The sequence below is a fragment of the Bombina bombina genome, chromosome 4 (assembly GCF_027579735.1).
Source record: "Bombina bombina isolate aBomBom1 chromosome 4, aBomBom1.pri, whole genome shotgun sequence".
In the NCBI taxonomy this organism is placed as follows: Eukaryota; Metazoa; Chordata; class Amphibia; order Anura; family Bombinatoridae; genus Bombina; species Bombina bombina.
In genome coordinates this window covers 691,060,050-691,073,790 of record NC_069502.1, presented here as the reverse complement: position 1 = coordinate 691,073,790, position 13,741 = coordinate 691,060,050, and the positions used below count along the sequence as shown (strand labels likewise).

Here is a 13,741-nt window from a genome sequence, read left to right as displayed (position 1 = left end):
TTGAGTAGCCATGTAAACCTCTTAGTAGAGTAGTGGTAAAGTGTAGCTACTGGATGTCCCAGGGAAGTTCTGAGACCTCATTCCAGTAATCCCTGTCAGAGGATGGATTCTACTGTCAAATCTGAAGCAGCTGAGAGTGCCCTAACAAGAAGACTTCTGTAAGGTTAGCTCTGGGCTGTACATGGCTCAGAGTAAGGGTTTAAATCACAGATCCTCTAGTGAGGGTGAGCTGGACACTCAGCAACTTGGACACAATGCATTACTACTCAGTGTGGAGTGCGCAGAGAGTGTAATTTTATTTGTGACCTATTTCTACTCAGTGTGGAGTGGGCAGAGAGTGTCTGTTATTTTATTTGTGAAACTAATGCTACTCAGTGTGGAGTGGGCAGAAAGTGTCTGTTATTTTATTTGTGAAACTAATGCTACTCAGTGTGGAGTGGGCAGAGAGTGTCTGTTATTTTATTTGTGAAACTAATGCTACTCCGTGTGGAGTGGGCAGAGAGTGTCTGTTATTTTATTTTTGAAACTAATGCTACTCAGTGTGGAGTGGGCAGAGAGTGTCTGTTATTTTATTTGTGAAACTAATGCTACTCAGTGTGGAGTGGGCAGAGAGTGTCTGTTATTTTATTTTTTAAACTAATGCTACTCAGTGTGGAGTGGGCAGAGAGTGTCTGTTATTTTATTTGTGAAACTAATGCTACTCAGTGTGGAGTGGGCAGAGAGTGTGTGTTATTTTATTTGTGAAACTAATGCTACTCAGTGCGGAGTGGTCAGAGGGTGTTTATTTGCGGCTCTGATTACCACAGGACTGTCAGGGAGCTATATTGTTACAGCGGCAGGTACCGCACATTACATATATATATAGGGGCTCAATCGCATCTGGATTTTCACTCATGCCAGTTGCTTCTGAAGGTTGAGCAAATGATTATGAATGGCGCCCAACATTTTCAGCGCGGTCGGCACTAAGGGAAGTGGCCGATGTCTGATAGGGAGACGGCGTGTTGTTGCGCTTAATTTTGCCGCGCTTTTACTCACCGCCCTGAGCTCCTTGCTGCGCATCAGATATGCTAATCGGATGTCACTGAACGCTTTTTTTTAGCTTTGCATGCTCTATATGAGGGCTACGGGAGTTCTGCAACAGTGCTCGCTATTATTTCTTTGTGCATGTAGGAGAGCGACCTCTAAGGCTAGTGCCTTTATTATCTGGGCTGCATATCGTAATGCCGGTATTCGGTAACGCCATTTTTACTGCTCTGTGGCGGTGCGCGGGTTTAAATGCTTTTTTTCCCGCCACCGGCAGTCTTCTTGTGCATGTTCAGCTATGTACCTAGAGATCGGTTATCCGGCCATTGCAAGCTTTACATTGTCGAGCGCGGCCTGATGATCTTCTTAGTTTGGAAAAGATAGCTATTTTTCCAGCATCAGACATGATCATTTGACTGTTTTTACTGTTTTTCTGTGTGTAACTGACTAGCGCAGTTGGTAGCTCTGCAATCTCATAACCACCTGTCTGTGAGTTTAGCTCTCACACAAGTATTTTGCTATTTCAGGGCTTGCAGTTACAGAGCTATATCTTATTATTTTATATTAAAGTGATGGTAAACTTGATGGGTATGGAACATATCCATGTAAATAGTATTAAAATAAAACCCCACTTTCATTCATGATTTTTTATATTTTAAAATAAAAGTTTTATTACAGATAATTACATTTGATTTTCACATACCCCTTCTCCTCCCGTAGCCGATATACTCCTTTTTCTTTAAATGACGTTCCTCATCTACCCAAATGATTTTCTGGCCTTTAGGCGGCCAACTCCCCACACAAAACGCCCCTTTGATCCATCGCGCTTGCTCTTAATTTTTCTTCGGATACCTCGCTCGACAGAGCATATAGAAGTGAATTGTGCATGTCCACCACTGCTAATCTCAAGAGGGAGCTTGGATGCCTACGTAGAGAGCGGTGGGATCGCTCTCTATGTCACAGAACTTGGAAATTGAAAGGGGCGGAGGAAGGAGCGGTAAGGTGCTACAACTAATATACCAAATTTAAATATTTAGGAATAGATTGAAAATTAAATAAACTACCTATAGCACACAGCCCAACTGTTTATTACATTATGAGTACTTGGTTGACATCTAGTGGCTGTTATACATATGACACCTTGTACTTGTGTGTTTGACATATTCAGTGGAGCCAAGGAAAGCAATAAAGCCATTCTACCTTTTAGTGTTGCCAGGTCAGACAACCAATGCTCACTCATTCTTACCAGCCATTGTCTATATCAAACATGTTTAGTTAATATATTGAAAATAAACATGTATGGTGAGTTTTTGCAGGATCAATCTCTGATCATATTTATTTCCTTTCATGGAAGAAACATCTCTACTGAAGAGAATAAAATGAGGGGGGGAGTGTATGTTTCTTATTGGTCTTAAAGAGGCATAATCATATTGCAATCCCAATTCTAAAAACTTGGGACAATATGGAAAATGCAAAAAAAAACAGAGTCATTTGAAAATTCAATTCACCCTGTACTATAATGAAAACACATTATTTGATGTTTTACAATGTGAGTTTAAAGTATTTTTGAAAATATATACTCATTTCAAATCTGATGACTGCAACACGTTTCAAAAAACTTGGGACAGGGGCAATTTAGGACTTATAGCGATGTGACAAGTTGAAAAAGGAAAGTGATGTGAAACAGGTGAGGCAAACATGTAATCGTAGTATATAAGGAGCCTCCAAAAAAGTCCTAGTCCTTCATGAGCAAGGATGGGTCGAGGCTCGCCAATCTGCCAACAGCGTTCGTGAATAATCCAACACTTTGAGAACAACATTCCTCAACGACAAATCAGTAGGATTTTTTGGGGCATTTCACCTTCTACAGTGCACAATATAATTAAAAGATTCAAGGAATCCGGTCAAATCTTATTGCGTGAAGGGCAAGACCGAGAACCACTTCTAAATGTGACATGATCTCCTATCCCTCAGACGTCACTGTCTCAAAAACAGTCATGAGTCTGTAATGGATATCCTGACATGGGCTCGGTAATACTTTGATAAACCTTTGTCAGTCAACACCATTTTCCGCTGCATCCACAAAGTTAAGGCTTTACTATGCAAAGCAGAAGCCATACATAAACACTGTCCAGAAGCGCCACCAACTTCTCTGGGTTTAGTCTCATCTGAGATGGACAGTAGCACACTGGAATAGTGTTTTGTGGTCCGACGAGTCAACATTTCAAATAATATTTGGAAAAAACAGCTGTCGTGTTCTCCGGGCCAAAGACGAAATGGACCATCCAAGCTGTTATCAGCGTCAGGTCCAAAAGCCAGTGTCTGTCATGGTATGGGGGTGTGTCAGTGCCCATGAAATGGGTAACTTGCACATCCATGAGGGCACTATTAATGCAGAAATAAATGTATACATTTTGGAGCAAATTATACTGCCATGCAGACATAGTCTTTTTTTCCAGGGAAGTCCCTACATTTTCCAGCATGACAACGCCAAACCACATTCTGCCCGGATTACAAGTGCATGGTGGCGTAAGCAGAGAGTGCGGGTGCTTGCATGGCCTGCCTGCAGTCCTGACCTGTCTCTGATTAAGAATGTGTGGCGCATTATGAAGCACAAAATAAGGCAATAAAGGCCCAGTACAGTTGCGCAGCTAAAGACATGCATAATGGATTAATGGCGGAAAATTCCACTTGCTAAACTTAACAAACTAGTGTCTTCAGTGCCCAAACGCTTAATAAGTGTTATTAAAAGAAAAGTTGATGTAAACAGTTGACTGTACCAACATTTTTGGAGTGTTGCAGTCATCAGATTTGAAATGAGTGTATTTTTTTAAAAAATACATTAAATTAACCAATAATGTGTTAATAACGTGTTTTCAATATAGTACAGGGTGAATTAAATTTTTAAATGACTTATTTTTGTATTTATTTTTTTGCATTTCCCATACTGTCCCAACTTTTTCAGAATTGGTGTTGTATTTCTGCTTAAGAAAAGAAATATGGTAACTTATTAGCATTACAGATGCTATATTGCACTTTTTCCACTGTGGGACATATACATCTATGTGTGTGTGTGTGTGTGTGTGTATATATATATATATATATATATATATATATATATATATATATATATATATATATATATATATAAAAAGTGGATGCAGACCCGCAGCGCTCAAACCTCCATTACCAGCCTGCTGCCCTCTTCAGCGTCGGCACACGTCCTAAGAGGGTGATCACTTAGTCGGTGCAAGGAGACCGCCTCCGTCCAAGTGGTAAGATACTCAACAGAAGAAAATACAACTCCACACTCAGAGTGAAGAAATCCAATTCACGGCCACAAGGTAAAATCTTGAAGTTTATTTGGAACAACGTAAAAATATAAAGGATCCGGGTAAAAAGTATTAAGCACAAAAGTGTACACTAGTGCATAGCTGTACGCGTTTCGGGCTCCACCTAGCCCTTGCTCACCAGCTGTATGCTCCTATCCTAATTAGGCATCTTTAAATACCCTTTGAAAACTTAACATTTCCTAATTCTCTTAAGGTGATACCTATTTCATAAAAAGAAAGCATCACCCATTGGCAATCCTCCACCATTACCAATTTGAAAAATGTAACATTTAAACAAATGCATCCAATATGATAATACAATATTAAACACTTAAATCAAATATATATTGTTTGTTTGCATATTGGATCATATATTGTATCATTAACATATTAAGTAATGTATTATTATAAATAGTGGAAGACATATATTAAAGAAATACAAAATGAAGAAGAATGGATTACATTTTTTACTTAATCTCTGTATGCAAATTTTCCTGTTACATACTTTTAGAATATATGCAAATATCCCCAACACTCTCACAGGGCTTTGAAAAAAATTAATAAAACAAATTTATATCCATATGTTAATTCAAACCTAACGGGGATCTAGTATTTAGATGAAAGATCCAGATCCCTCACTCTGGTCCAATAATCGTTTTCTGTCCCCGCCTCTAACTGGTTTTGGTATAAAGTGTATACCTTGAATTTGTATAAGATCAGTATTTGCTTCATGTTTATCCCTAAAGTGTCTCCCAACAGGTGTCTTAGTATCTATATCCTCAATTGAGCTCAAATGTTGGAGAAATCTATCCTTCATAGGTCTTTTTGTACGACCTGTATACTGTTTGTTTGTTACACGCTTTACATGTCAGAAGATATGACGTGTGTAGTGTTACAATTAATGTGATTCTTAATAGTATATTGATTACCCATTGCTATAGAAACAAATGTTTCACCTTCCTTCACATATTGACACGTTTTACACCTTCTAGCCCTGCATTTGTAACACCCATTCTTTCTTGTTAACCATGTATGATTTACGTCTAACTTAGGTAACATAGAAGGGGATAATACATTGCCAATTGTTTTAGCTTAATTAGATAAAAAATTACATCCTACACTCAAAATCTCTTTCAAAACAATGTCTTCATGAAGAATTGGTAGACTCTGATTAATAATTTTACAAACTTTATGATAATCGTTACTGAAACCTGTTATAAAACATGTTTTTTGTTATTTCTACTTCTGTCAGACTTCTGTCTATTATCATTCTTTTTGTATTCCAATAATGATCTACGTGACAATTTTTCCACCTTGGTAAGGTTTATGTCTAAGACCTCCTGTGTGTATCCTCTCTCCATCAATCTTTTACTCATGTCTTTCAGATGTTTATCACATTTCTCTTTACTTGTACAGTTTCTCTTAGTCCTTACGTATTGTCCCTTAGAAATGGATCTAAGCAGGTGTCTCGGATGACAAGAGTCATACCTCAAAATTGTATTTCCCGCAGAGTCCTTCCTATAAAGTTCAGTTTCCAAACAATTTTCATCAAAATTCACCCTTTGACAAACATCAAGGAAATTAATCCTATCAGGATGTTGTTCCATGGTGAACCTCAAATTCATTTCATTTGAGTAAATATACTTGAAAAAATTATTTACACTCTCCGCATCTCCATTCCACACCAGTATGAGATCATCTATGTATCTACCATAATGTACAATATGATCCTTAAAAGGGTTCCCATCTCCAAAGACACGGGAGATCTCCCAGAACCCTATAAAGAGGTTCACATATGAGGGAGCAAATTTGGCCCCCATAGCTGTCCCGTGTCTTTGGAGATAGTAAATACCCTCAAAAAAAAAAAATTGTAAGTGAATATTTAATAGATTGTATAAAAAATTGTTTTAGATCTTCATCATATTGAGAATAATTATCCAAAAAAACTCAATTGCCTTAATACCCAAGTGGTGTGGAATGGAGGTATACAGTGAAGAAACATCAATTGTAACTAATCTATATTGTTCACACCATGTAAATTTTTCAACCTGATTAATAAAAGTAGTATCCTGTATATATCCATGTAAATTTCTTACTAAAGGTTAAAGATATAAATCAACCAAATCAGATAATTTTTCATTGAGTCTATTCCAGCCACTATAGGTCGCCCAGGCGTTTTTTTTTTACCATCTTTGTGCAATTTAGGTAAATAGTGAAAAATAGGCATGACCGGATTCAGAGGTAGAATAGACTCTCCCACTTTTTCAGATATAGCTCCTTTATGTATAAATGTATCAACAAGACCATATAAGATAGTAGAATATTGGATAGGGGGGGTCTGAGGGAAGTCTCATATAGAGAATGATTATTGGACCAGAGTGAGGTCTACTGAATCTTTCATCTAAATACTAGATCCCCGTTAGGTTTGAATTCACATATGGATACAAATTTGTTTTATTAAAATTTTTCAAAGCCCTGTGAGAGTGTTGGGGATATTTGCATATATTCTAAAAGTATGTAACAGCAAAATTTGCATACAGAGATTAAGTAAAACATTTAATCCATTGTTCTTTATTTTGTATTTCTTTAATATATGTCTTCCACTATTTATAATAATACATTACTTAATATGTTAATGATACAATATATGATCCAATATGCAAACAAACAATATTTCTCTTACAAGGTGTATCCAGTTCACAGATTCATCCTTACTTGTGGGATATTCTCATTCCCTACAGGATGTGGCAAAGAGAGCACACAGCAGAGCTGTCCATATAGCTCCCCCTCAGGCTCCGCCCCCCCAGTCATTCTCTTTGCCACTCTTACAAGTAGCATCTCCACGGGAGGGTAAAGTGAATGTGGTGTTAGATTTTTTTGAGAATTACTAAAAAAGTGTGCGTTTTTTATTATTTAAAGGCACAGTACTGTTTTTTCTAAAATTTTATTTTTCTGTATTTGAGTGCTGTCTAAGTCTGTTTAACATGTCAGAGCCTTCAGATAGACGTTGTTCTATGTGTTTAATAGCCATGGCGGAACCCCCTTTACATTTGTGTTTAAAGTGTGCTAAGGTATCTAAGCATTTTAAAGACCATGCAGTGACACTTAAAAATGTTGCACAAGATGATTCTTTAACGGAAGGTAATGAGGATAGTCCACCTTCCTCTACCCATGTGTCGACACCAGTTACGCCCGCGCAAGCGATGCCTAGTACCTCTAGCGCATTGGCCCCTATTACATTACAACAATTAGCAGCAGTCATGGATAATTCCTTTGCGGCCTTTCTATCCAAACTGCCAGTTTTTCCTAAAAAGCGTGATAGCTTAGTTTTAAGAACAGAGGATGAGCAATCAGGAGCTTTGGATGATTTATCCGTTGTACCCTCACAACACTCTGAAGTGGCAGTGAGGGATGTGCTGTCTGAGGGAGAAATTTCTGACACAGGAAAGGTTTCTCAGCGGGCAGAATCAGATTCCTTAGCGTTTAAATTTAAGCTGGAACACCTCCGCGTACTGCTTAAGGAGGTTTTAGCTACGCTGGATGATTGCGACCCCATGGTGGTCCCAGAAAAATTGTGTAAAATGGACAAGTTTCTAGAAGTCCCTGTATACACTGATGCGTTTCCGATCCTGAAGAGGGTGGCGGATATTGTGACTAGGGAGTGGGAGAGACCAGGTGTACCTTTTGTTCCCCCCCTATCTTTAAGAAAATGTTCACCATAACTGACCCCATGCGGGACGCGTGGCAGACGGTTCCTAAGGTAGAGGGAGCAGTTTCAACACTAGCCAAGCGCACAACCATACCAATAGAAGACAGTTGTGCTTTCAAAGATCCTATGGATAAAAAATTAGAAGGTTTACTAAAGAAAATATTTGTTCAACAAGGTTTCCTTCTTCAACCGATTGCCTGCATTATTCCTGTAACTACTGCAGCGACTTTTTGGTTTGAGGCGCTGGAGGAGTCGCTCCAGACGGAGACTTCATATGACAAAGTCATGGATAGAATTCATGCCCTAAAGCTGGCTAATTCTTTTATCACAGATGCCGCTTTACAGTTAGCTAAGTTAGCTGCGAAAAATTCTGGTTTTGCCATTATGGCGCGGAGAGCGTTTTGGCTCAAATCATGGTCGGCTGACGTGTCGTCCAAAACAAAATTACTAAATATTCCTTTCAAGGGAAAGACCCTTTTCGGCCCCGAGTTGAAAGAAATTATTTCGGATATCACTGGGGAAAGGGCCATGCCCTCCCGCAAGATAGACCGTTTAAGGCCAAAAACAAGGCTAATTTTCGCTCTTTTCGCAACTTCAGGAGCGGCCCTGCTTCAACCTCTGCAAACGCAAAGCAAGAGGGTAACGCTTCACAGCCCAAAGCAACCTGGAAACCCTTGCAGGGCTGGAACAAAGGTAAACAGGCCAAGAAGCCTGCGGCTGCTACTAAGACAGCATGAAGGGGTGGCCCCCGATCCGGGACCTCATCTGGTAGGGGGCAGACTCTCTCTCTTTGCTCAGGCCTGGGCAAGAGATGTCCCAGATCCCTGGGCATTAGAAATCGTTGCTCAGGGATATCTTCTAGAATTCAAGGACTCTCCTCCAAGGGGAAGGTTCCACATTTCTCGTTTGTCTTCAGACCAGACAAAGAAACAGGCGTTCTTACGCTGTGTAGAAGATCTACTAAAGATGGGAGTGATATATCCAGTTCCAATTGCAGAACAAGGACTGGGTTTTTACTCAAACCTGTTTGTAGTTCCCAAAAAGGAAGGAACTTTCAGGCCAATCCTGGATCTAAAAATTCTAAACAAATTCCTCAGAGTTCCCTCATTCAAAATGGAAACCATTCGGACAATTTTGCTGATGATCCAGGAAGGTTAATATATGACTACCGTGGATCTAAAGGATGCGTACCTACATATTCCTATCCACAAAGATCACCATCAGTTCCTAAGGTTCGCCTTTCTGGACAAGCATTACCAGTTCGTGGCCCTTCCTTTTGGGTTGGCCACTGCTCCCAGAATTTTTACAAAGGTGCTAGGGTCCCTTCTAGCGGTACTAAGACCGCGGGGCATTGCAGTAGCACCTTACCTAGACGACATCTTAATACAGGCGTCGTCTTTTCACAGAGCCAAGGCTCATACGGACATTGTTCTGGCCTTTCTAAGGTCTCACGGGTGGAAGGTGAACGTTGAAAAAAGTTCTTTGTCCCCGTTCACAAGGGTTCCCTTCCTGGGAACACTAATAGACTCGATAGAAATGAAAATATTTCTGACAGAGGTCAGGAAGTTAAAGCTTTTAACTACTTGCCGAGTTCTTCATTCCATTCCTCGGCCTTCTGTAGCTCAGTGCATGGAGGTAATTGGATTAATGGTTGCGGCAATGGACGTAGTCCCTTTTGCCCGAATTCATCTCAGACCACTGCAACTGTGCATGCTCAAACAGTGGAATGGGGATTATGCAGATTTGTCTCCTCAAATCCAACTGGACCACAAAACCAGAGATTCTCTTCTCTGGTGGTTGTCTCAGGATCACCTGTCTCAGGGAATGTGCTTCCACAGACCGGAGTGGATCATTGTAACGACCGACGCAAGTCTGTTAGGCTGGGGCGCGGTCTGGGGCTCCCTGAAAGCTCAGGGCCTATGGTCTCGGGAAGAGTCTCTTCTCCCGATAAACATTTTGGAACTGAGAGCGATATTCAACACGCTCCAAGCATGGCCTCAACTAGTGGCAGCCAAATTCATCAGATTTCAGTCGGACAACATCACGACTGTAGCGTACGTCAATCATCAGGGAGGAACAAAGAGCTCCCTAGCGATGAAGGAAGTAACCAAGATCATCAATTGGGCGGAGGATCACTCCTGCCACCTATCTGCAATACACATCCCAGGAGTAGACAACTGGGAGGCGGATTTTCTAAGTCGCCAGACTTTTCACCCGGGGGAGTGGGAACTCCACCCGGAGGTTTTTGCTCCGCTGACCCAGCTATGGGGCATTCCAGAATTGGATCTGATGGCGTCCCGTCAGAACACCAAACTTCCTCTTTACGGATCCAGGTCCAGGGACCCCAAGGCGGCACTGATAGATGCTCTAGTAGCGCCTTGGTCCTTCAATCTGGCTTATGTCTTTCCACCGTTTCCCCTTCTCCCTCGGCTGGTAGCCAGAATCAAACAGGAGAAGGCTTCGGTAATTCTGATAGCACCTGCGTGGCCACGCAGGACTTGGTATGCAGACCTAGTGGACATGTCATCTGTTCCACCTTGGACACTGCCATCGAGGCAAGATCTTCTAATTCAAGGTCCATTCAAGCATCCAAATCTAGTTACTCTGCAACTGACTGCTTGGAGATTGAACGCTTAATTCTATCTAAGCGTGGGTTCTCTGAATCGGTTATAGATACTCTGATCCAGGCTAGAAAGCCTGTCACCAGGAAAATTTATCATAAGATATGGTGGAAATATCTTTGTTGGTGTGAATCCAAGGGTTACTCGTGGAGTAAGATTAGGATTCCCAGGATATTGTCTTTTCTCCAAGAAGGATTGGAAAAAGGTTTGTCAGCTAGTTCCTTAAAGGGACAGATATCTGCTCTGTCTATCCTTTTACACAAGCGTCTGGCAGAAGTACCTGACGTTCAAGCGTTTGCACAGGCTTTAGTCAGAATTAAGCCTGTCTTTAAACCTGTGGCTCCTCCATGGAGTCTTAATTTAGTTATTTCAGTTCTTCAAGGGGTTCCGTTTGAACCTTTACATTCCATAGATATTAAGTTATTATCTTGGAAGGTTTTGTTTTTGGTAGCTATTTCTTCTGCTCGAAGAGTTTCAGAATTGTCTGCTTTGCAGTGTAATTCACCCTATCTGGTGTTCCATGCAGATAGGTTGTTTTGCGTACCAAACCTGGTTTTCTTCCGAAAGTTGTTTCTAATAAGAATATTGACCAGGAAATCATTGTTCCTTCTCTGTGTCCTAATCCAGTTTCTAAGAAGGAACGACTATTACACAATCTTGATGTGGTTCGTGCTTTAAAATTCTATTTAAAAGCAACTAAAGATTTCAGACAAACATCATCCTTGTTTGTTGTCTATTCTGGTAAGAGGAGAGGTCAGAAAGCGACTGCTACCTCTCTTTCCTTCTGGCTGAAAAGCATCATCCGATTGGCTTATGAGACTGCTGGACAGCAGCCTCCTGAACGAATTACAGCTCATTCCACCAGAGCTGTGGCTTCTACATGGGCTTTCAAGAATGAGGCTTCTGTTGAACAGATTTGTAAGGCAGCGACGTGGTCTTCACTGCATACTTTTGCCAAATTTTACAAATTCGATACTTTTGCTTCTTCGGGGGCTATTTTTGGGAGAAAGGTTTTGCAAGCAGTGGTGCCTTCCGTTTAGGTTACCTGACTTGTTCCCTCCCTTCATCCGTGTCCTAAAGCTTTGGTATTGGTATCCCACAAGTAAGGATGAATCCGTGGACTGGATACACCTTGTAAGAGAAAACAGAATTTATGCTTACCTGATAAATTACTTTCTCTTATGGTGTATCCAGTCCACGGCCCGCCCTGGCATTTAAGTCAGGATAAAAAAAATTTCGTTTAAAACTACAGTCACCACTGCACCCTATGGTTTCTCTTTTTTTTCCTAACCGTCGGTCGAATGACGGGGGGGGGGGGGGGGCGGACCCTGAGGGGGAGCTATATGGACAGCTCTGCTGTGTACTCTCTTTGCCACTTCCTGTAGGGAATGAGAATATCCCACAAGTAAGGATGAATCCGTGGACTGGATACACCGTAAGAGAAAGTAATTTATCAGGTAAGCATATTATATTATATTTGATTTAAGTGTTTAATATTGTATTATCATATTGGATGCATTTGTTTAAATGTTATATTTTTCAAATTGGTAATGGTGGAGGATTGTCAATGGGTGATGCTTTCTTTTTATAAAGTAAGTATCACTTTAAGAGAATTAGGAAATGTTACCTTCTCAAAGGGTATTTAAAGATGCCTAATTAGGATAGGACCATTACAGCTGGTGAGCAAGGGCTAGGTGGAGCCCGAAACGCGTACAGCTGTGCACTAGTGTACACTTTTGTGCTTAATATTTTTTACCTGGATCCTTTGTTTTTAAGTTGTTCCAAATAAACTTCAAGATTTTACCTTGTGGCCGTGATTTGGATTTCTTCACTCTGAGTGCGGAGTTGTGTGTGTGTGTGTGTGTATGTGTGTGTATGTATATATATATAGATATATATTAGCATTAAAGGTGCTTATTCACAATATATGTAGTGATTTATTAAAGTTTGGAGGATTAAACACCCTTATTTCTAAGGTAGAATATATATTTTATGAGCATATTTCGCATTACTAATGTTGAAATTCTCTCATTGCTGCAGTAGAAAATAAACATATCTGGTGTTCCTCTAAACATTCAGATGCCTTCTATCTGGTGTATCCATTTTTTTCCGGATCTTGCTGCTGCCCCGAGTGGTAACTCTGTTCAATCAGAATTTTATTGATTCTTCTGGCTGCTCAGGATTTGATATACAGACTTAGGGAGAAGGTCATTTGCTCCTCTGTGCGGTTGTCTCTGAGGCCGTACCTTCTAGATCAAGGTCCGTTTTATCAGAAACTAGATTCTCTGAAGATGACCGCTGGGGGTTTCAACGGCTAGTCTAGTCTCAGAGAGGATCCTCTGAGAAGGTGAGCCTTTCTTTCAGGCAGGCAAACCTGTTTTAGATGTATTTATCTTAAGGTCTGGAGGGTTTTTCTCCTTTGGTGTGAATAGCGTGGATTTTCCTGGCATATAGTAAGCATCCATGTCTAGTACAGTTCCTTCAGGATAGTCTGAGGAAGGCCTGTTGGCCAATTTACTTATGGTTCAGTTCCTACCTTTTTGGTTCTGTTTCGCAAGAGTTGACATGTTGCCTGATGTTTAGGGGTTTGTTCAGGCTATTGCTAGTATAGCCCTTTTTTCAAACCTGTTGTGTTCAAACTCTTGTTCTTAGAGTTCTTCAACAGGCTCATTTTGGAGACTTTGCATTTTTTTTTTATATTATGATGTTCTCTTGGAGGGTGAACTTTTTGTTAGCTATTCCTCTGTTCACAGAGTGTTAGTTATATGGCCTCCAATGTGACCTCCCATACTGGCTGTTCCATTCAGATACAGCGGTTCTGATTACAATATTGGATTTTTACCTAAGGTAGTAACTACCTACAACATCAACCAGGACATTGTGTTTTCGTCTTTGTTCCAATCTGTTTCCCTCCTAGGAGAGGCATATTTGGATGTGGTCAGTGTGTTTCAGCTCTACCTTCTCGCTACCAAGGATCTTGTCCGTCATCTTCCTTGTTTGTTTTCTATTATGTGCAATGGGCAGAAGGCCTCAGTTGTATTTCTTTCCTTCTGACT

The 13,741-nt window shown here is 40.5% G+C and overlaps 1 protein-coding gene across 1 annotated transcript in view; it reads left to right on the top strand.

Annotated features, from left to right (window-relative positions):
- REV3L (REV3 like, DNA directed polymerase zeta catalytic subunit) overlaps positions 1 to 13,741 on the top strand; it is a 471,052-nt gene that overhangs the window by 357,151 nt on the left and 100,160 nt on the right. The gene's annotated exons all lie outside the window — the stretch shown is intronic.